This window comes from Neopelma chrysocephalum, unplaced genomic scaffold, assembly GCF_003984885.1.
Source record: "Neopelma chrysocephalum unplaced genomic scaffold, ASM398488v2 Primary Assembly neopelma1_44, whole genome shotgun sequence".
Taxonomy (NCBI): domain Eukaryota; kingdom Metazoa; phylum Chordata; class Aves; order Passeriformes; family Pipridae; genus Neopelma; species Neopelma chrysocephalum.
In genome coordinates, this window is record NW_020897703.1 from 13447107 (window position 1) to 13469887 (window position 22781).

The 22781-nt window shown below is 40.4% G+C and overlaps 1 long non-coding RNA gene across 3 annotated transcripts; it reads right to left on the minus strand.

Annotated features, from left to right (window-relative positions):
• Window positions 1-3338: 3338 nt before the first annotated feature.
• On the minus strand, window positions 3339-21785 carry LOC113965317. Of its 3 annotated transcripts, XR_003533504.1 has the most exons (6): window positions 21480-21559; window positions 19685-19749; window positions 16603-16726; window positions 15241-15370; window positions 7748-7928; window positions 3339-4788 (listed from the first exon to the last, which is right to left on the minus strand). It is a non-coding gene; the product is annotated as an uncharacterized LOC113965317 (long non-coding RNA). The 3 variants fall into 3 exon arrangements; XR_003533503.1 differs by lacking the exons at window positions 7748-7928; window positions 21480-21559 and adding an exon at window positions 21721-21785; XR_003533502.1 differs by lacking the exon at window positions 7748-7928.
• Between the last annotated feature and the right edge of the window lie 996 nt (window positions 21786-22781).

The window sequence follows — 22781 nt, forward strand, 5'->3', positions numbered from 1 at the left end:
TAAATCTAAGGTGGTTGGGGATTTCAGGCTGTTTTCAGAAACAGTTTGTGCACTGGGAAGCATATGAAAGTCAGCAAAGGACACCAACTTGTGCATTTTCAAGTATTTTATCTATCATCTTTAAACCCTTCTGTTTTCTTTAGTTTCCAAACAGCTGCCTTTTCATGTTTTTGATCTTCTAGAGAGGATATACAGCTGTAATAAGAAATATATTTATCTTCTTTCCAGAATCCTCAGGGAGCAGGGGACATTCCTTTTTTACTGATATCAGATCAATTTTGTAATTTCATTTTGAAGGCTGTTCTGAACAAGTGGGGGAAAGCAGAAAACCAGCCACATTTTTCCCCAGGTTTTCCTGAATCACCTTTGGACCATGACCTAGACAAAATTCTGAGCACAATTAATGTTTACACCTTTCTTGCACTATGTAATTTAACTTTCAGCAACATAAAATGGGACAGCAGAAGTATTTTTATGTGTTCTTACAATGTCCAAAGTTGTTTGTTACTGTTTTTATTTGAAGGAACTAGACACAATCCTGGCTGCCTTAACCACTGCCTTTGAGAGAGCTACAGCTGAGAAAATCCGCTGCCAGGAAGAAGTGAATAGAACTAACAAGGCTATTGAGCTGGCCAACAGATTAGTGAAAGGTCTGAGGTGAGGTCCTACAGGGCAGGCTAATGAAGCAGCCTACAGAAAGCACTTCTTTGTTATACACTACTGATCTGGCAATAACAGAGCCACTTAGCAAAGAACCTGATGAGCTGAAAAAATTATGTCATTATCATTCATTTTTTTCATAATAGAAACATGTTTTTGACCTTTGCATTTTCTTACATTTTTGCTTCATTGTGCTATATATTTACTGTAAGATTACCTGGTAACTAACCTATCCATGAACATTAGGAGGAGAAGTCGATTGAGGATATTGACAATGAAGGCAATTTATTAAAATGCAATGACTATATTTGTAACAATTAAACAACACTAATGATACTGCCCAGGGTTGGGGCACATAGAATAGAATATAATACAATTTGCACTACTTAGTTAAGCAATATGATAATTCTGTAATTATATTTCTGAGATTTGCAGTGCATATTTCAGGAGAGAATAAATAATGGTAAAGTCATGAATTATCAAAAATCCATATTGTCTGTTGATCCAGGCTGACTCAAGGGAATCCATACTCACTGATGGATTTTTTCATTTATCATTCATTTACTGATGAGGCTGCTTTTTATACACACACACACACACAGACAGACTTTTCACAGATACTTATTTTATTGTAACAAGCATTTAAGAAATCTCTTGTGGTGACTCACAGCCATTATAGGTTTTGTCCCCTTCTACCTAGTACTTTCAAGCTGAGTTTGATAACCAAACACATAGTAAGCAGCAAAAATAGAAGATCCATTTGTTATTAAGCGAAATTATATGGCTGAGTGTGGCTACTGGAACTTAAAATATAAAACAGGGCTTAAGAGTTATTTCCTGAATCAATAGAAAGGATTTATTGACTAGAGGGGAGGGAGGGCAGTGCAGAAGGCCCATTGTTTCTGTTTAAAGAAGCAAGATGAATGCATTTAAAATGTTAACATCCTGGCTGAAAGTGTAATGTATTTTAGTGATTAATAATGCCTGTAAAACTAAACCATGTACCTAATACAGAATAATAAAATAAATAACAAAGCAGAGCTCTTTAAAGTTTGACAATAAATGATTGTTTTAAGGTGTCTGATAATAATATTTTCTTCCACCTAACATATCATATTGTTTGGTTCTCCCATGTGCCTCCTGCTGGGCCTGACAAGTGCTGGAATAGCATACGTATAGAGATGAAAGGCAAAGTGTGGGTATGTTAGGGGGGAGGCATAATGAAAAATAATCTAAAGGAGGAAACAGAGATGAAAGGAAAGAAGGAAAGTTGAGCCATGCGCTAGATGAAGACAGTAAAATGAATTTTAGTGGAAAGTCCTTGAGTTAGTACCTCCCAAATCACCAGCTCCATGAAGAAGGTGGCCAGCTTGACAGATTGGTGATGGGAAATTGAATCCATTCCTGTTGTTAGCTGTATCGCATTTGGTCAAAGGCAGTAATAACCATATGACAGCTATTTGGAGACTTATAGAAAAAAAATCCATTTTAATCCAGTCCGTGGTAAACAATAGGTCAGTGTTTACTATTAGCAAAGAGTGTAATACTGATGCTGATGTACTATCAGTCCTGGTTGTTTCTTTGCCTTATTTTTGGCTAAGAACACTCTCTCTTATTTCCTAGTTGTATGGCTAAGTTATTGCTGTGTGGAGAATGGCTCAGGAAATGGGAAAATAAAATTGTTCACAGCGTTTTTTATAATAAGCAAACATGTAAAAATTTCTTTATTGACTCTTCTTAATAAATACACTTTTACAGTGGAAATTATAATAAATAATCAAATGTGTGTGTTTTCTTCTAATTCTTAGGGGGAATTAGCAAGAGAGCTGATAGTGTCTAGCCAGGATCTGAGGGAAAGGCTTGCACCAACTGTCATGTCGAATCTCTTATTGACTTTATGGCATAAAAGATCCTTCTCAGAAGTAGAAATTGTTTTTTCTTGCCTTCTTTTCTGAGCCCTGGCATGCAAGGGTTGCTTTGGGTGGTTGCATGAGTAGTTGTTACTCTGTACCAAGGAATTCTTTGCTTCTGACAGGTGCCAATTATGCTGTGGACATCTGCCCTGGAGGTATTGAATCAAGCTGACAACTCATTTTATATCAATCAAACAACAACCATTTTCAATAATTTCCCATCCAGCTGGGACTGAATTTGCAAAAGTGATCTATGTATTAGAGACATTACCAATCCACAGAGACATTCAGAACCGTGATTATGTTCTGTTTTCCCACAGAAACTCTTGCATCTGCACAAGAAAGCAACAACTTCTTCCACTACACAGGAGGATGCTGACAACTCAATTTTGGTCACTTGCTGCCAAGCTCAACTTACAACAGTCAACTCACATCAGACTAGAAGGGTATTTTTTGCTTGCCATCTGCAAATCCCTTCTGTTGATCCACCAATCGATGGGAATCTGTAAGGTAATACTGAAGTATTCACTACTGTTTAGCCACTGCAATGGGCAGTTTTTTAATAAATGCTTAGAATGGTTTTTTTAATCCTGTTTTTTGGGTAGAAAAGGAGAGCAGGGCTTATCCCCAAAACAGTATTAGGAACAAAAGAAAATGCAATGTAGAAATGCGTTCCAGATTGCAACTTTTCTTTCCTGTAATAGTTTATTTTCAAAATGGTACCGGCACGAGCCAAAATCTCATTCTGCTTTGCCTGAAAAGCATTAAGGTAAGGGAGGGATGCAGATAATACCTTCTTTACAGATACATATTTTTTAAAATACACAGTTAATCAGAAAAAAACCTAGCACTATTCCGTTCCCCTTTTGACCTGTTAAACCACCATGTTACTCTTATATGAACTTCCTTCAAATACTTTATTTAATAGGACTGTATATTTGGAGGCAAGGAACTGGTAAAATGTTCTTCTGGAAAGGACCAAAAACCTGCCCCTTGCTAGTGTTTGAACTACATTTGCCAGCTGACTGGAGCTATAGGTGACAACTAACCCACAGACCTTGCAAGCCAGAACAGTAGGCAGGCTCACCTTCTTCTTGTATTCTGTCAAGTGCTGTGCTCTGCTGTTTGCATAAGGGGACCAGCTTTTATTATTCTATTCTGTCCCCACTACTGTGCACCAGGGCAGCACAAAGCAAAATTTAGTGCTTGGATATAGTATTTGCTTGCTAACAATTGTTATAGTTAAGGCTGCACTAAGACTTCTGTCTTAACCTGCTGTTCTCCTGTGCTCAGAATATTCTTTAAAAAAAAAAGGATCCCTTTCATGTGAAATTTTTCATGCTTGTTATCAGCTGAAATATGATTTTTTGGCAAGCCTGAATAAAATTCATTCATTCATATTTGAATTATGCAAGGAAGTGGGTGTGGGGAGAAAGGTCTCTTCTTTAGCACATTCATAATTCACAAAAAAAGCTGCATATTACAAGCTGAAACTTTCCAGGTGGCTAGTTTTGACTGAAGGGTAGTCTTCATGCTAATTACAAAGAGAGAATGACTGAAAGAAAAATGAAAGACAAAAATTAAAAATGACACATATTGTGATTAACTCATTTGTTTTGTAGGTGTGTCATATGAAGTTCCATTGTGAGCCACTTAGAGCAAGTTTAAAGTAACAATTTCATTTAAGTTACAATGAACTACTATAATTACATAATATCAATGTTTTGTGCTGCAATTTCACTAAGACTTTTCCTACAGAAGCTGCAGCTTTTACTTATGCAAATGTGGAAGCTCACAGTGAAATCAGTGCAGAATCTTATGACTCATTAACTTTGGCCAGAATGCCAGTCTGCGGAAGGGGGGGAATGTGTCTGGTGGCAGTAACTCTCCCTGCGCTCTGGGTCTCCCTGAACGCTCACCTGCTGAGGAAAATAGCTCTGAGTTTTTGCAGTTTGTTTTAACTTACTACACTGACTGTCAGGGATACCACACCACTAAAGCTTTGTTATTCTCTTTTCCTTGCTATACTCCCATATACTAGTGGATATAACAGGTGGCACATGATCTGATCAGCACTGTGTGACTGACCCTCCACAGTACCAAAGAATTACTGCAGTGGAGGGTATGTGGGTAGCAGAAGCTTGGAGTGTTACAACAGTCTCAACCCATGGAGAAAAGGTGCTGTGACACGCAGTTCCATGCTCTCATAAAACACCTGGAAATAAAATACAAGCATGTAAATAAAACAATATAACTCTAATTTTAAACACCTGAAAGTATAACTGGCAATGGTTCCCATAGTAATTGCTGACCTTGCTCCAGATGGAGCAAAGATGAGTTCAGACATTCCCCAGAACTAAATTCCCACTAACCTCTTGAAAGCAAAATAAGAACTGTTGCATTCAGTGCAGGAATTCTCATCTGTTGTTTTTTTTTTCTGAGTGAAATGAGGAGAAATACATTTTTCCCAGTGATGCTGCTTATTTTTACAAAACACAACAAGTGAATGCTGAGACACACCAGCTTCTGTAAATAGGAATTTAAAACTTAACCTTTAATATTCCAGGTTCCCATTCGAGGAACAAAAGGTCTTGATCCAGTCACTGTGTGGACGGAAGATACAACAATTGCTAAATAGAAAAGTGACAGGAGTGCTTGACTATGGCCACATAAGAAGTCCCTGGTCTTACATTTACAGTCATTGTTGGTATATACTGATCAAATCTCAGCACTGGGGAATAAATGGATAAAAGTTATATCTGATTCAGATTTATAAATTATCTATTTGATGCAAAAAGGGAAAGAACTGTTTGGCACCTACAAGTGCTAGTGAGAGTAAAAACAGATGCAGAGCTATCAAGGAAACATGGCAACTATTCTTTGTCTGAATGCTTGATGTTGCACAAGGTGTTAATGCCCCAGCAACCATAACAACTCTGCTAAAGTACATCACATTCATCAAAGTATAACGAATGGGATACAGCACACTGGCATTGTGTCCCCTGCCTTTCACCATCCCGGTACTAGAATGACTCTATAGGTGTATGTCTTACAGCAGGTATTTCTTGCTGGATGCCCTGTTTTGGTAGACAACTTGGAAGAAATTACTGATCTTGTACTGGACCCAGTATATTGCAAGTTATGTTCAAAGTATTTTTAATAGTCTATTATTTTCTTCATCAGCTCACTCTCTCTGATTATGTTCTGCAAGTACTCAAAGTAGCTTCCTCTGAAAGCTGTCTTCCTTGTATGATAGTTACCTTAACTCCCAAGGATTGCAGTGCCCAAGACACGTTGACTCCAGTTGGATTTTTACTTGTCTATTTTTCTTATTTGTACCCTTGCATGCACTACAGTTCAATGACTGCAATTTGAGCACTCCTTTCTATCTAGCTGAACAATCCTCCCCAACACACCACGATCCTGATGTGTAATCACTCAGGAGACATAATCATTCACTTAGAACTAAAATAATTCTCCTACCATTTGCTCCTTGCCTCCATTCTGCCCTTTTTCTCTGATTTATTGCACTTATATTCCTTATGGAAATATTTTGACATCCATCCCCTCTATTCAAGTCTTGTACCCACCCTTGGAGGGAGTGCTTTGAACAGAGGAAGGCCAGGATGAGTGTGTATCTTATATACTCACCCTTTTATTCCAGTGTCATTTCCCCCACCTCCTCATTATATTCCTGAGCCCTTCCCCTCCTTCTAGTTTAGCTGTGCCTACTGTCTCTCCTACAGCTACCAGGAGTCCTCCCTTCCTTCTCCTGCCCCTCTAGTAAATGTCAGAAAATATTTCCTCACAGCCTGTGCTACTCAGGATTGTGTCTGAGTACAGGGATCCTGAACCCCAGCCTTGTCTAAGCTCTCTAAATCACTTGACCCCAAAAAGGTTGCCACAGGACAGCACTTATCTACAGCGCAGGCTGGAAAGAAAGTGCTGCTAATGCACTGATTTCCTTCAGCTCCGAGCTTTGCATCTATTTAGACTGCAAGAAAGTATTTAGTGAGCCAGAACACTGAAATTGTTCCTCTTCAAGCTTAGTCAAAATTACTGTGAAATTCCTTAATTAAAAAGTTCAAGCTGAGAAGCAAAATGCTTTTGAATTCAGCCATCACAGTGCCCTACTCAGTACTGTACCTTCTGCCTCTTCTTTATTGCTCCCTTCATGTTCTCATGTTACCTTACGTGCTGCCTGTTGGTTTTGCTTGTTATGAGTGTCCCCCCCGACTGCCACCCCCACACTGCATCGACAAGCAGAAAGCTCTTTATGCCAAGTGTTGACCTAGTGGTGTGCACCAGCCCAGGATGGAAGAGCATCTTGAATTTCTTGCTCCCCTGGGAGCATTTGATTAAAGGAGGATTTTCATGGTGTGTTGAGATTCAGAACGTGGCTGCTATTCAGTAACTGCTGGTTGCAGTTCTGAGCCTGAATGCATGCTGAGGCTCTGCTCGTTTTGTGGCAATAAGCTGAGTCCTGGGACAATGAATTCTGCATGATTTTTCCCCGTGTGCAGAAGAGCAGAAACAAGACCATGCTCACACTCACTGCCAGGCTGCTGTTTTTGCACTCAGGGACACAGGCTTCACCAGATTTTTCACTGATTCCCTATAGAAGGCTTCCTGACCTGTTCTCTAAATGGGTCTCTTGGATCTAAAGAATTTGACTCAGCTTCAGTGTTACTCACAGTGCATGAGGTCAGTTTGGAAACATTTGGAAAGTCTCCTGACTGAGGACACTTCAGGAGTGTTTGCACTACTCTCACACCTGCACAGGCCCCAGAACAGCACTTGGAAATGCTGGATACCTCACAGCACAGCATGCCTTTTACAGACCTCAGTAGGCTGAACCTGATATACAAATACTCACATGTGCTTCTCACTGTGCTCAGAGGAATACACAATCTAAATTAATTTCTGCTATTATAAATCTAGAAAAACTTTTCTATAGCCCAGGAGATGGCTCTGGAGTCACAACAGAGATGTGTTGTGTACAGATGTACAGAATACAGTTCACAATTTTATTTCTTTCTTCTGTTTCTAGTAATTGAAGATTTAATTACTAAAAACTATGCTTACAATGAAACTTGAGGAAATCAGAATATTTGAAAAGGAGATATGTATTTCCTTTATTTCCCATGGTTTGATTTAGGGATTTGCAAACTTACCACTTCAGTCTGAATTCATAAAGCAGAAAAATTACTTTAAAATTAAGTTGACAGTGCTTTGGGATGAATTATGGATACTTTCTTTGGCTGCTGACAGTAATTTCATTTGGGATATTCTTCTCGCTGAGAAGCTGTAAACAACAAGACTCACAACAGCAGAAATACAAGTAAAGAAAAACAACTAGAAGAATTAGATTGGCTACAATAATAGTAATTTTCATGCTGAATTTGGTTCCTTTGGGTCTAAACCAAATATGTTTATTTTTTAGAATTGTATTTATTTCATAATCTGTATTTTTCAATTTACTTATCCACAGTGAATATATCCATGTGTTTTGTTTTCCCTTCAAGAATCACTGTGTCTCCATCATGAGGAAAATAAAATAAAATTTTTCAAATCACCATAAAAAATAAATCTGCAAGAGGGGAATTTTAGTGCTTCATTTGACATACCATATAAACGTAGCATTCCCTGGGTCATTTTTTCCACAACTCCTTTTTGTGCTAACTTGTTAAAAATTGTGTCACAGGACTCCAAGACTACAAGGAGCTGTTAAACCATTCACCCAAGAGACCAAACCCAAGCACCACCAGGGGAAGGATTAGTGAGCAGGATGCTCAGACACTCTTAGCTTGGAGTGGCCACAGCTGATTGCAGTTACATCTGGCCACTGGATGTGTGCCTCTCCATGTGAAATCTGGGGACACTGAAAAGTTAATAAAAGCATTTTCCAACTCCATAAATGCATTGCAGGGCATATGACATTCCTTTCTGCTATGGTGATGCACATGACTGTGTATCTTGTGCAAGCAGTTACCGGAGATGCAAACCAGGAAGTGGATGTTAAAAATAATTATATTATTACATGAGGAATCAATTAAGAGATAAATATACCCTTAATAGTAAGCAAATATGATCAGGTAATATCAGTTGTACTTGTATATCTTTTCCATCATCAGAGTGCTTTAAAAACCTTCACATTTACTCACAGCATGTCTCTCTGAAACAGGAAAACAAGGCTTTGTTCAGGTGGTGAATGAAGTAAGAGTGCAAAGGACTTGACCAAAGAGTATCAGCAAGTCAGTAAACTAAAACTGTATGCTATCAATAAAATCCTTAAAAGAATCTGTCATAAGGGTTGTGTTTTTAGTTGGGTTTCAGGAATTTAATGGGCAAAGAGTTGAAAATTATGACCAAGCTGGCTCGCTCTTCTAGCTTCATGCTTGACCTGCAGTCTGCATAAAAACATAGGAAATTTTCTTGGAGCTTCACGTAGCTACTGTGCCTGACCTGTCTTAATTCATGTAAGATGTTTCAAAGAAACAAGCTGATAATGATCCAGGCATTCATAGCATGCATGTATTTGCCTTGTCATGGTATTATTCTCACATAGCCTTTAGACAACCTCAAACATTACAAAAATCAGCATTTGCATTGCTATTATAAAATTTCTTACTTTTAAAACCTAAAGATTGCAAAGAAGTTATTTCAGAGAGCAAACAACAGAATATTTAGAAGAAGGAAGCAAATGTTTTGCTAAAATCATTTTGGGGAAAAGAAAAGCCTTCATGGATTTTGAAAAAGGCAAATGTGGAGCTTAAAGGAACTTTTACCAAATTCTACCATAGCTGCATTTGAAAGGTAAACTGTGAGAATTCAAAAAATTCCAGGTAAGGAGATTCCCCTTACTTTAGAAATCTATATATTTTAGGCATATTTTTCCATAATACTTTGTGATATTACATATCACAGTACTTTGTGTTGTCATTTACATGGGTGAAGTAAAGACTGGCAGCAATTCGACTGATCACTTTGAACTGAAAAACCACACAAGATGCTGACACAGAAAATCACCCCTTGATTTCTTGAGAGTTAAATTGCATCTGCAAACGATGTCAAGTTCCACTTGGAGTAAGCTCTGGTGTCTAGTGCATTTCTGCCACTGGTTATTCTTTCTTTTTTGTTTCTTCAGATAAGATATACTTGCATTCTAGCTGCTAATGAAAGAAGAAGATAATCCTGAAATGCTTAGTCACTTTTATACTTTTTTACTGATGCTGTGAAGAAGTGACAGAATCCTGTAGTTAACATGATTCAAAAGATAAGGGGGAGGAGAAGGTGGAGAAAGATTATATAAAATGGATTTATATTGCTTCTACAACTGAATTGTTTTCAGTATAATGTCACGCTCTTAGTGTGGGGGATTCTGCATGTGTCGTGATTCTGCAGATGTTTTTGCACACTACATGCAGCTGCACTATTTGTTATGGGCAAATTTAATAGCAAGATGCTTGTTACATGTTCCCTCTATTCTTAGTTCACAAAAAACACCGAGGGGAAAGTAATCCACTACCTGGTAGCTTGCTTGCTTCCCTTCTTTATACAGCCTCTTAAAACACTTAAAAACAAATTTTGGAAACACCATCTTTTGTACTACATTCTGTAACACCTGCAATTACAGATCTATTACTTTTGCTAGAATGATTTTGTTCTTTCTAATGGTTATATTGCTAATTAAGTAATTTTAAGTACTTGAAAAGGTCATATTCCTAACAGTGGGGGGGGTTCTTCAAGAGCTTCATCCTTCAAAAGGGAGAATACTTTCTGGTAAGTACAGTATCCTCTGTTCTCAGTGACTGCAGATGAAACTCAGAAGCACTCCATGCAGCAGTATGGCAGAGCCAAGTGCTGTCAGAAATTTTGCAGAGTCAAACTCAGAAGAGCTCTCCTACCCTTCTAATCTTAAAATCCTGGATTCTTTCCTCTAAGTATTCTCTTTCCTAAACTTTGTTGGTCCAAGACCAGTGTGTTAATCAGCTCTTCAGAGGGGACCATACCCTTGAGTTCCAGCTTCTTGCCAACGTATTCAGAAAGTAGAACAATATTTTGCAAAAAGAAAAAAACAGTAAAAAAAGCAAATTTTTTTCTCTTGAAAAGCCTATAACATGCTGAAACATGGGTTGTCTGGTTAGTGGCAAGGGAGGTAACTGAAGAACTGGCAGCGCAAGGAGAAATTTGGACTTCAGAAGAACGAACTGAAGTAGAAGCACATCTAACTAAACCAAATAGGACAAAACTCAAGAAGACAGTACAGCTGTAGCACAAGTTAAGGGTGTTAACACTATCAGTAAGTATATGAACAAAAACCAGATGTTATAAATGAAAAATTTTCATGTAATTACTGTATCTCCTACAGTACAAGAAAGACATTAACCTGTTGGTGCTACTCCAGTGGGAGCTGTAGCAGGGAGCGTGCTGGGAGAGGCTGAGGGCGCTGCAGTTCTTCAGCCTTGAAAAGGCCAGGAGGGCAGGGGGATCTGTTGCTGTCTGAAAATACTTCCCCAGAGGCTAGAGAGAAGACAGAGCCAGGTGCACAAGGGGGTGCACAAGGACAGGAGAGAGGCAACTAGCAGAAGTCAGAGCAAGGGAAATTCTGACCAGGAATTAGGAAAAATTATTTACCTCATTCACCATGAGGGTGGTGAAATATTGGCAGAGGGGCTCTAGGAGGTTGTGGCCCTCTCAAGGTGAGATCCCTCCAGATGAGGAGGTCTGTATGTCCTCTCCTTGAAAGTAACCACACTTAACAGATTACCTAGATATTAATATCTAAACTTGTAACATTAAAGTATACATATATTTACAAGTATGGTTGAAACTGTGAGTGCTTATAAAACACACTAGAAAAGATGGATCAACAGAGTATTTTTTTTTTTGCCATGGAAAAATCATATTTTTAAAATAAATACTTATGTACTATTGTATGGGAGGTATTTTAAAGCATCTTGAATTTTTCACATGGTGGAAACACTGCATATACATAAAATACGTAGTCATGTATCAAGTTGATGAAAAAGTTCTTGTTAGGAGGAAGCTGATCAGATAATTTTAGAAATGTATAACAAGTGTTTCTGTTATTAAAAATGTGCATCTGTGAACACAGACTGTCAAAGAAAATGGAATATTCAGTGAGTCTTTTCAGAGGAAAGTCAGCAAATAGCATTGAAACATGCAATAGATATGTGAAGATATTAGTTTCCAGTCTTCAGATGATTGCTTAGCTCAAAAGTTTAACAGATGTGACTATGACATCTCTCATTCTGTTCCTAATCAATCTCTAAATATACATATGAGATCAAGCTGTGTTTGTGTACAGAGCCAATTTCAGAAATTGTTGTGAACTGCCTCGTGTAAAGCCTATCCGATAGTGTCTGTGAGTGTGCATGTGTGTGACGTGTCTTAGATTCAAACATGTATTCTTAATTATCCTATACCTTTACGAGGTAACACAATGGTCTTCTGCAGCTACAGGAATTTTTAACTTAGCACTACAACCTATAGCTCTCAATTTAATAACTACAGTATTCCTGCTGATTGTGCAAATTATATTGGCGATGAAAATCAAACACTTTTTGTTAGTTGGCCTCCTGATGGCAATGAAGAAATACAAGTCAATCAGACCTTGAATTATTCTAATTCAAAAAAAGTTAGGAAAGTGTGAATGCTTCCAAGATGTACTGCTCAGTCATGATTCTGCAGTCACAGAAGGATTTGCAAATCCTTGCTGAACTCTGCAATTTACATAGTAAAAGGGACTTTATAGCCCAGTAAATGTGATTTAGCCATTATTATTAAAAAGCAACAAGGTTTGTATTGACATGATAGTATACGGACCCAGAAATTCCCTGGGTTTGTCTGGGCCTAAATAGATTTTAACTTGGTTTAGTTGTGATAGCAATTGTTCAGCTGTGAGGCTCTCTGGACTAAATTTTAGTTTAACTCTAGTTTATGGTAATAACAAATGGTTATTCATTGTGGACTGAAATGCCTACAGCTCTAGAGTCAGCTGTGGGGAAGAGTGCAGACGCAGATGACACAAATAAGTCATTTAATCACAGTAAGCTGACAGTGTTAAGAAAACATAAAACTAAATCAGACACCAGACTGAGGAGAAAGACATCCCCTTCCCATGAGTATCACACTCCTCCTGGTGATAACTCATTGTAGTACTCCGCCATTCCTTTTGAGAGATACCAAAGTATCAGTCTTAAGACCTAAAGGAACACTGGAGGAATAAGCACAAAGCCAGAGAATAGGGAACTTTTTATGTAGCAATTTTACCCCTATTTTTAATGAGGTCTTCCACTACTCATTAAGTAATTTTGACTATTATACTGTTTAAAATAGTAACTGGACTACCAATAAATTCTTACATTCATTTATATATTGTGCCTTTTGCCAATACCTTTTTGTAGGCTCCGAGTGTAATACCACATTATAACATTGCCAACATCTTTAAGGACCTGGAAGCTGAAACAAACACCATGAAGATCACTGAAGCTCACAAGTGCTTTGGCCAGTTGCAGTCAATGCTGCTGTGCTCTATTTTCTCATGGACAAGCTGAATGAAATCAGTCCAGTGAATCAGCTTTCATTCAAGGTTACCGCTCAGGAAGAGGTCAGCGTGTTTGCGTACTGCTGTTTTAATCTAGTTCTACCACTGGCTTACCACTTTCCCTCCGGTCACAGACTGCATTTCACAAGGCAGTGCAGTGAGCAAAACCCTCTGATAACATGAGAATCAGTGTAAAGATCCCAACTGCCTGCGTGACACCCTCCGCTATCATTTACACTGTCTGAAAGGGTGAAGCTTACTTTCCTGGCCCAGTTAGCTCTCCCAGTACAGCACGACCCCTGCATGAGCTCCCATTGACAGCTCTGTGTACGTACACCTGTACGTGTGGCCAAGCAGCCCACAGAGCAGTCCTTTGCCTTATGATTTTGAGGCCTCCCTTCCGTGCCTTCCTGCTTCACCACAGTAAGAGGGTATATGGACAAGTTCGTGTACTTCTGCTTGGGTCTCCTTGCTGTAGCTTGAGCTGTTCATGCTACCAACTGGCTCTGCCAGGCCCCTGGAAAACTCCCTCCTCAGGCAAGAACATCAGCCTGAAACACTTCCTACAAACTGCATTTGCTCTGAGCCAGTCCAGGCTGCTTTCTCATTAAGGACAGAAAAGCATGATGGCTTCACAGATGTTGCTGTGGCCGCAGAGGGGGGCACCTCTGCAGAGACAGCCAGTTTTCTCACTCTCCACTTTCTATCCTCATCTCAAACACTGGGAAACGCATCTACTTTCAAAGTAGCTCTTCATGTCCCAAGTGCTGCTGCCACATGTATATATTCCTCTTAGAATGAGCTGAATGGAAAGAGTATTGTATAATGATCTCTCATTTAGCTTAAAGTGTTATCTTTTCCTTCACTGCTTTTTGTCTGTGAGAAGTATGCTGAGTCTTGTGCAGCTGTGTTCTTGCTCTTATTTGGCATAGATCTCTTCTAAGTTTTGCACCCATACCAAGAGTTTCCTACTTCCCTTTGAAAAGAGTGAGAAATGGGTACAGAGCAGAGGAGCCCAAAGCCTACGTGGATGTGAGCCACAACTATGATGAAAATATTAACCTGATAAAAGAGGTTTCTTCAGCTTCTAGTGCATATGCTGTGAGCTGGAAAGTAAAAATCACAAGTGGAGAAGAGAAAGTGAAGATACAGAAATTCAAATTCAGCTGCTGACCCTACTTGTTTTCAGAGCACAGAATATCTACCGTACTGAAGCATAAATCAGCCAACCAGTGAATTCCTGTCCAGTCTCCTCAAGGTCATCTGGAAGTCACCTACAAGCATCTCACACAAGGCCATGCGCAATGGCTGACTTCAGCAAGGTGCCAAACACCCGCTCTGGCTGAGGCTGGGATGCTCAGAATGCTCACCACCACGCATGGCTGGGCCCTGCCTTTATTTGATACATTTCTGATCGAGCTGAGTAAACAAGACACAGTTCTGTCTAGAAAAAACACTCTATATTAATTATTTAGAAATTAACAGGTGTTAAACCAATTGCCATTATCGGGCATGCCAACCTTTAGAACAGATCTAGCATTAAATCATGGGTATCTATAGGGAATTCCCTTGGATCATTTGATCAAATTATGCTCTTAAAAGTACACTTCAAAAATGTCATCCTGGTGTAGGAGGAACAGAAAGAAAATAAGGCAATGAAATTAATGGAAATTTAGAGAAATGAAATGTTGTCTCATATATTTTGACAACGTAGGCATCAGTAGGTTTGCCAGACAGATCAGCTTCAGATTTGACTTGAGCAAATTAAGCTAATCTAAAGCACAAGCTACTTGCTAGTCATTTTCTCTTGAACCATTTTACAAGTTTATTTACATTATAACAGCACTGGCCATGCTTTTCCCATGTTTGAGGTCATTCCCCAGCCTTTGGGAAGAAAGCTGGCACTTGACAACATAGCCAATTTCTGGCCACAGAGGTGTTTTAAGCAACAAAGTGGGCAGGCAGGAACAGCAAAAGGGGAAAAGCTGTGAGGATGAAGACTGCTATAACAGTCAGGTATAGATAGCAAGAGGAAAGAGCCCTGAAATGCCTGAAGGGCTCTAACAGAGAAATCCCACTGCACCAATTGTTTGTTACCCTGCTTTGTAAACAGCACTATTTAGGTACCTTTACTTTGCTGGCATCTGCTGCTGCACCCCATTTCTTTCAATAGTAAGACATCAGGCACAACTAGGCATAACTGAAGGATCCAGATGGTCTTTGGCACCTGCAGTGAGTTAGGAAGAAAAGATGTTTTCATTGTTTTTTTTGATCTTTGTCATGGTTTAACCCCAGCCAGCAACTAAGCAGAGCACAGCCATTCACCCACTCCCCACACGGCAGGATGGAGGGAAGAGAATTGGAAGGGTAAAGGAGAGAAACTCATGGGTTGAAATAACAGCAGTTTAATAATAATAACAACAACACCAATTAAAAAAAAAAGGAGAGAAATAAAACCCAAGACAAAGCAATGCAAATAAAAAGCAGTTGCTTACCACCAACAAGCCAATGCCCACCCAGTCCACGAGCCGCAGTCCCCGAATCGCAGTCTCCAGCCAACTTCCATCTCTAGTTTATACTGAGCATGATGCCTTATGGTATGGAATATCCCTTTGGTCAGTTGGGGTCAACTGTCCCAGCTGTGTCTCCTCTCAACATTTGTGCACCCCCAGCCTCCTCACTGGTGGGGTGGTGTGAGGAGCAGAAAAGGTCTTGACTCTGTGTGAGCACTGCTCACTAATAATTAAAACATCCCTGAATTATCAACACTGTTTCCAGCACAAATCCAAAACACAGCCCCATACTAGATGCTATGAAGAAATACCTCAGCCAAAACCAGCATAATCTTAAACTGAATTTGCTGGACTGGGGGTTGTTTGGTGGTGTTGCGCTTTTTGCTTATGAATGTGACAAATTTGAGTGAAGCCTAAGAACATTTTTACGGATTACTTCGAAACAGGATTATACTTTATACTGTCTAGCCTCACATGATATGCTGTGACTTGATTTTGCATTATTATGATGATTTAATACAACACTGAGTAATAGAGATTGTAGTGAATTCAGGTTGGAGAATCTGAACATCAGTCCTCTCATTTGATTTTCCTAAATCTCTTTCTGATCTAAGCATCTAAATATCCTCAGTCTGGTCATGATCCATACCTTGACCATATGGTCCTCTACCAGAGAACAGAATAATTCTAGGCCATTAAGGCACTTGCCCATATCCGTTTCATCTGCAAGATCTTCAGAGGTGCAAACAAAACACTGGATGGGAAGATTTGCTAATGCTGATAGTACTTTAGATCACTGGATAATCTTTTTCCTGTGTTAGTTATTACTGAATGGAAATCAAATGCATGCATGTTAGGACTAGGAACAGATGGCACTTCTGTTCTGTGAGGAAGAAATAGGGGCAAAGGGGCAGCAAAGTTGAACCTCCCCCCTTCCTGGTCTTACCAGGATTCATTGTGTTGCCCTCCTGTTACAGTTGGCTGTGACTCTTTCTTGTTATAAAGAGATGTCAGAAGTTAGAGAGAGACAGACGATAACCTTAAATCCTTTACTGCATTTTACCAGGATTCTGAAAAATAAAAAATAAAAAAATAAAAGCCAGCTGAGGGAGTTGGAAAATGTCAGTGAGGCATTACACAAAGAACTTGATACATTTGTTGACCTTTCTTCTTCCTCCACCCTTCTCCTCTAAGATGGATTTAGTAGTAGTGAGTGCTTAGTGCTTTAAGTGCTTTCTTAAAAATAATTTAGATGCTATTGTCTGTCTGCCCGCTACTTGGAAAACATAGCTGCTTCAATGAGCCCCTGCTGAAACGGAAGAAAGAGGGTTTATTGAAATGCCTCCAAAAATGCACCAAAATTTCATTCTTTTCCTTGTCAGCTGAAACCCATCTTGTTCTTGCCTTTACAGTCTTTTGTTTTATTTTTTTAATTGTACCATTGTATTGAGGGTCTTTTCATTCTTTTCCGCTATTTTACGAATGGCATGTGTGGTATTAAGAGCTGAAGGCAGAGATGAGAGGAGAAGTGTTTTGAACTGACTAATTTGCAGGCAAGAAATAAAGCTCTTGTAAGGTGGTCCCAGGGGTATCTTTGCCATGAACACTATTTGAAATGACATGTAATCTGGTATATTTCAAAGGCAAAACATTTCCTATTCTAAAGTATCTTCCTGAGCCAGGGTTGGTTTACCTGTTTCCAGAGAATAATAAACTCCATTGGGACCAAGGGAACTCCTTCTCTCCCCTCTCAAAATTCCTGTTCTTTTTCAAAGGGGCAATTGCAGCCAACAGTTTATTTCTGTTCTATCTTTTCCTGCTCTAGTGGCTCAGTGCTCCCTACTAATACATAGCTGAATGCACCTCTGGATTCACACAGCACATCCGTGTACAAAGAGAGAAATAATGGTGTGAAGCTCTCTTGTTGTTTCTTTTAACAGTGGAAAATTTAGATCTGGTTCTAACAGACTTCTAAAATTTTAAGCATTTTGCCATATGACTTTGATCTGGCAATTTCTTAAGAGAAACTGTTCCTCTTCTAGAGAAATCTGAGCTCAGCTGACCTTGGAATGCTGTATTAATACTGTTTCTTAGCACAATTCAGTGTTTCTAGCCTTGTTGACATACTAAAAGGCTTACACACAAAAGTCCACATTTAATTTGTCAAAGCAGACATTTCAAGAAAGCCTTATGTTAAAACTTTGTCCATATTTTGGTGAAAGCTTAGCTGGTCTTCTAAGTGGCACACTTCATCATCATCTGTGAACGTATTAATACACTCTGAGGAATGTTTCTATATGTTCATGATTTAAGCTTATGATATCCAGAATCTGTATTGCATGGTTTTAAAAGATTTAAAAATATTTTAAATGGGGGATTTGGGCCACAAGTAAAACCCAAAGCTTTAGAGAAAATAAACACTGATAAATATTACAAACATTTTCTATTAATTTCACAGCTGTTCTATCCTAAAGCTTTTAGTTACAGAAAAACAAACTGATGCTTTGGGAACTCTCTGAACTTACACTGACTATTGTTTCAACATTTATTTGATTTTCTCTCTAATTCTCCATGAAGAGAAATCAGGTATAGCATGTCTATAATAATGATCCTACAAACCAGGGTTTTTTTAAATAAAATCTTCAATTACATTGGTTTCCAAAATCCACATGCTTGTGCTCAAATGCGCTCTACATAGTATTTTTTCAAGTGTGGACAATGACGAATAAACTATGCTACTTGAATAGAGATACTGAAAGCCCCTGGAAAGGACAAGCAAAAAAGATGGAGTTGGAATGTCCAGAAAAGAGACATTTCTAAAAGAAGGAAAAGCAAAAAGTTCTCTCCTGAAACCAATAATTATGTGAGACAGCAGACTGTCTGGGATGACCTGTGCTGTCAGTTTGCATTACAAGCCTCAGCCCTTTGAAGGACAGATTTTGCACTGTGAGTGACCCTAACGTGTGTTATACTTGGATCTCTACCAAATAGAAGTCATAATAAAATACTATGCCCCATAGAATAGGTCTTACACCTTAACTGTTGTTTTTCACAACGGTCTGTCAACTGTAATTCTTAATTTATGGGAACTTTGCCCAAATGTAACTTGGAACAAAATGTGTCCAGTGTTCACAAAAACTTCCAAAGAAGGTAGTGCTGTTCCCCAGTAGTGTTTATCTCCTGGATTGGTCCCTTATCAATTCTGAACCATTAGATTCCTCTGGACTATATATAGATTCTATTACTAACAATCATGAAAACACATAGCATTTACCATAAAAGAAATGTCTACCAAGTTAGTTAGCAATACCACCAGTTTTAGAAATTCTATCAAAACCAGAGAAATAAACGAGGCTTTTGTCACATGATAACACACAGATGGCATTACATCTCTAACACTTAGTATCTGAGGAAAGTTACAGTGCTTGACTCAGCTGCCTGGGTGACTGCTGGCTGCTTTCTGAAATCAGAGGTAGCTTGCCTGCTGTTCTGTATTTTACTAGTGCAAGTCATCAACCTTGCACAACTATACTTAAATGACAGATTTGACCCTACTGAAAACCTGCTAACCCTCCTCTGACCAAACTACCTCCTAATGCCAGTGTAAGGACTTCTGCTTAGCCCCCTTCATTGCCCTTGTGTAATGTCACCTTTAATGAGACATTAATTTCTTTCTTTTCTTTAGATAAATTTCTAACATATTTACTTCAGTGTGCATTGAAATATTTTTATAGGCAATATGTAGGGAATCCATTAGCAGGAATCAATTGTCTCACTTCTGCATTGCTTTTCAGACACAGGGGCATTTTGCTAATACAAAATACTTGGCCATAGAGCAGTACAATATACTAGCTCAGCTGATTTATTGAAACTATATTTTTGAGGGTTGGTTTTTTTCCTTTGGTGACTCATGTAACGTGGTGCCATTTAAACACTGTGTGTAGAACACATGCTTATTTGAACACTTCATTATTTGGCTCAAAGTAGTACAGTATATTGTTCTGTTTAGGGAGCAAGTTTGAATTTACCATTGACTCCGGAGAACTTCACAATGTATCGTTGGGTCAAGGACAGGAAGCTGCAGCAGAAATAGCTATGGAAAAGGCATCAAAAGAAGGCCACTGGGTTATACTTCAAGTAAGTCAAAGCTCTTCATTACATCAGTGCTGCACTGCAGTGTTAAAAACTGAAGCTTTTCAAAATAGCATGTGCCTAGTTCAAAGAGTACTAAATAGTGATTTAAAACTTCCTTTGTCTTTGCCATAAGGGAAGCACATAACTTCATCTGTATGTGCAAGTATCACTGCATATCACATAAAATATGAATTGTGTGTAGGGAGTCAACTAACATATTTTCCCAAGCACACGGTATCTGATTTACTAATTTATTATCCATTAAAAAAAATCCTTTAGTAAATAAATGTGTAGCAAAAAGAATTGTTACGCTGTATAATCAGATGAATAGATACAAACAGGGAAGATTGCTGTCATTATGCAGTGTATTGTGCTAAACAGATGCACACGATTTTTTTCAAATATTGTGCAATATGAAACTGCTTCCTTATGTCTGGTTTTTCTTGTATCAATAAAATGTTTCAAATTTCAAATCAATAGCTCACTGGGAGGCCTATTTTTTCCTCCCTTCTCCCCCCTCTCCCTCCCCATCTCTGAATATTTATTTTGTAGTAAAGTGGCTGAACACATTAGAGAAATTACTGAAGAAAACCAGGGAAGGAAGTCAGCAGGGTGATCTGTTTTGAGTGTGAGGAACCTGCCGCTTCCCCTAAAGCTTATCTTATTCCAGGGTGGATTTGGGAAACCTCACATTAAAAAAACTGATAAACTACAACCAGTAATGATGCCTGATCACCATGCTGCATTGGATAAATTTGACTAGGCAAGCAAAACACCACAGAAATAAAACTTTAAAAATGTGAGCATTGAACTTCTCCTTTTAAAGCCACTTGAAACGGTGAAGTCACTAAAAGCCTTTACAGGTTATGCAGTAATAAAGCAGGATGCATTTAATTTCTTAAAGATTTGTTCACATATCCTAGAATGACTGCACATCTATCAGCAAAAAGAAAAAAAATCAAACAAGAAACTACTTCTTTTCAGTTTAAAGCATCACATATAGTTTCTAGTTAAGTACATTTGTAGTCACTACAGTTAATTACTGTAGTACAGAATAAGAATTTATTTTGGTTTTGTTTAGCTTAGTTTGATTTATCTTGAAATGTGAAACCGCGCGATTTTGTGTCTCTGCAATATTTTTTACATATTCTGAGCAGGTAGTGCACAGAATTAGGTCTTCAGCTGAGGTAAATCAGTGAGGTTCACTACACCAATTTACATTGCTAAGGGTTTGGTCCAAAACGTTTTCATAGTACATAAGAGGAAAGCGTGGTTTTGACTGCTAGGTTATGATATTTTCCTCCATACTTTTTAATCTTTGTTTTGGAAGGCTTTTAATTAAAACAATTTTTGTTACTGACTCTTAAAAGATACAAACATAGGTGTATATAGGTAGTAATCATAAGCTATGATCAAAGATATGGTCAAAGAAATCAAGTATCTCTTTGGAATACGTATCTGTACTAAAGAAAGAGCATCAACCTGAATGCTAAGAAACTCTCCAATTACAAAAAAAAAAAAAATTGCTTTTCGACAGTATATTCTAAAAAACCTCTGTGAAAATTATAAAAGCTTTTCGTCTTTTCCTCTTGTTTAGAATAACCTCTTCCAGCAATAAAGATGGGAAGAAAGGCCAGCCACCCGCGCAGCGGAGGGAATGTCACCCAAAGTGCTGACAGACATACGCACAAAGAAAGCCGCGGCTGCAGCCACGGCGACCATACGTTTGTCGCCAACTTCTGCCGCCGGCAGTGGCTCCGCCGGCCCCGCAGCCCGCCGGCCCCGCCACGGCCTCCGGCCGGGCCCGGCCCCTCGGCCCGCGGGGCGCCGCCTTCCCCGCGCCCGCCCAGGTGCGCTCGGGGTGTCGGACCGTCCCCCCCGGCCGGCGACTCTGCCCGAGAGCTCGTCACCTCCTCGCTACCCGCGGTACCTGCCGGGCGCCCCGGGCAGCCGCCCGTGCCCGTGCCCGTGCCCGTGCCCTGCTCCGTGGCGCGGCGGGCCAGGGCCGGGGCCGGAGCCGGAGCCGGGACGCGTCCGGGTCAGCGGCGGCGCGTTCCCGGAGCCAGAGCGCCCCCTGCCGGCGGCCGCTCCGGCGGTGCCGCGGGCCGTGGGGAGGCGCGGGCGGGGGAGTGTGGCTGTGCCCGGCCCCAGGGGAGGGAGCACCCGCGGAGAGCGTGTACCCCCCGGGCCTGACCCCGGGCAGCGCTGCGGGGGTGTGACGGCAGCCCCGACCTCCGGGGGAGGTTTCCCTCTCGCAGACGCTCGTGTTAACGCTGGAGTGGGGGCGTACGGGATTCCCCAGGCAGGGCTGCACCCCCGGCACCCCGCTGCCAACACCCAGGTGCCGGCGGCAGAGCTTGTAACCCGCCCCCGGCCCGGAGCCTTCCGCCGGGGCGCCTGCCTATGTGAGCCCGGTCATTTCCAGCGCAGGAGCCAGCGCGGCTGGATAGGTTTCAGCAAACCCGAGGCGCATCCTGCACTTCCTCCCGCAGTTTCCACCGGGGGGACAGGGGTGAGACATCAGCAGGAGCCAGCCCCGCAGAGATCACAGCCCTGCGGGGCTGGGGCGACCCGGCCGACCGCGACCCCGGGATCCGCCCGCCGAGCCGGGGCTTGTGCCTGGAGGAAGCAAACACGGGCATGAACGGGCACGCTCTGCTACTCATTTAAAAGGCCACAAGCACACGGCTCTTCCTGAGGAATTACATTTTAAACAGACTTGGCCGTTTAGTATACCAGCCCCTGGCTCCCTGCAGCGGTGACCTCTGATCCCTTAGCAATGCAAAGATTCCTTGCAGTGCTGTGCCGGCCGGGCTGGGGCCGAGCGGCGATAATGACCGAGGGGCCGTGGGCGACAAAACTATCCGGTAAGAGGGAGGCAGAAAAGCCCTCTCCCTTCCACCTCTGTGGGGCATTTGGTGATTATCGCCGCCTGTGGCGGTGGCCATGCCTGGCGGACGGAGGGACCCTCACTGAGCTCGGGGTTTGTCA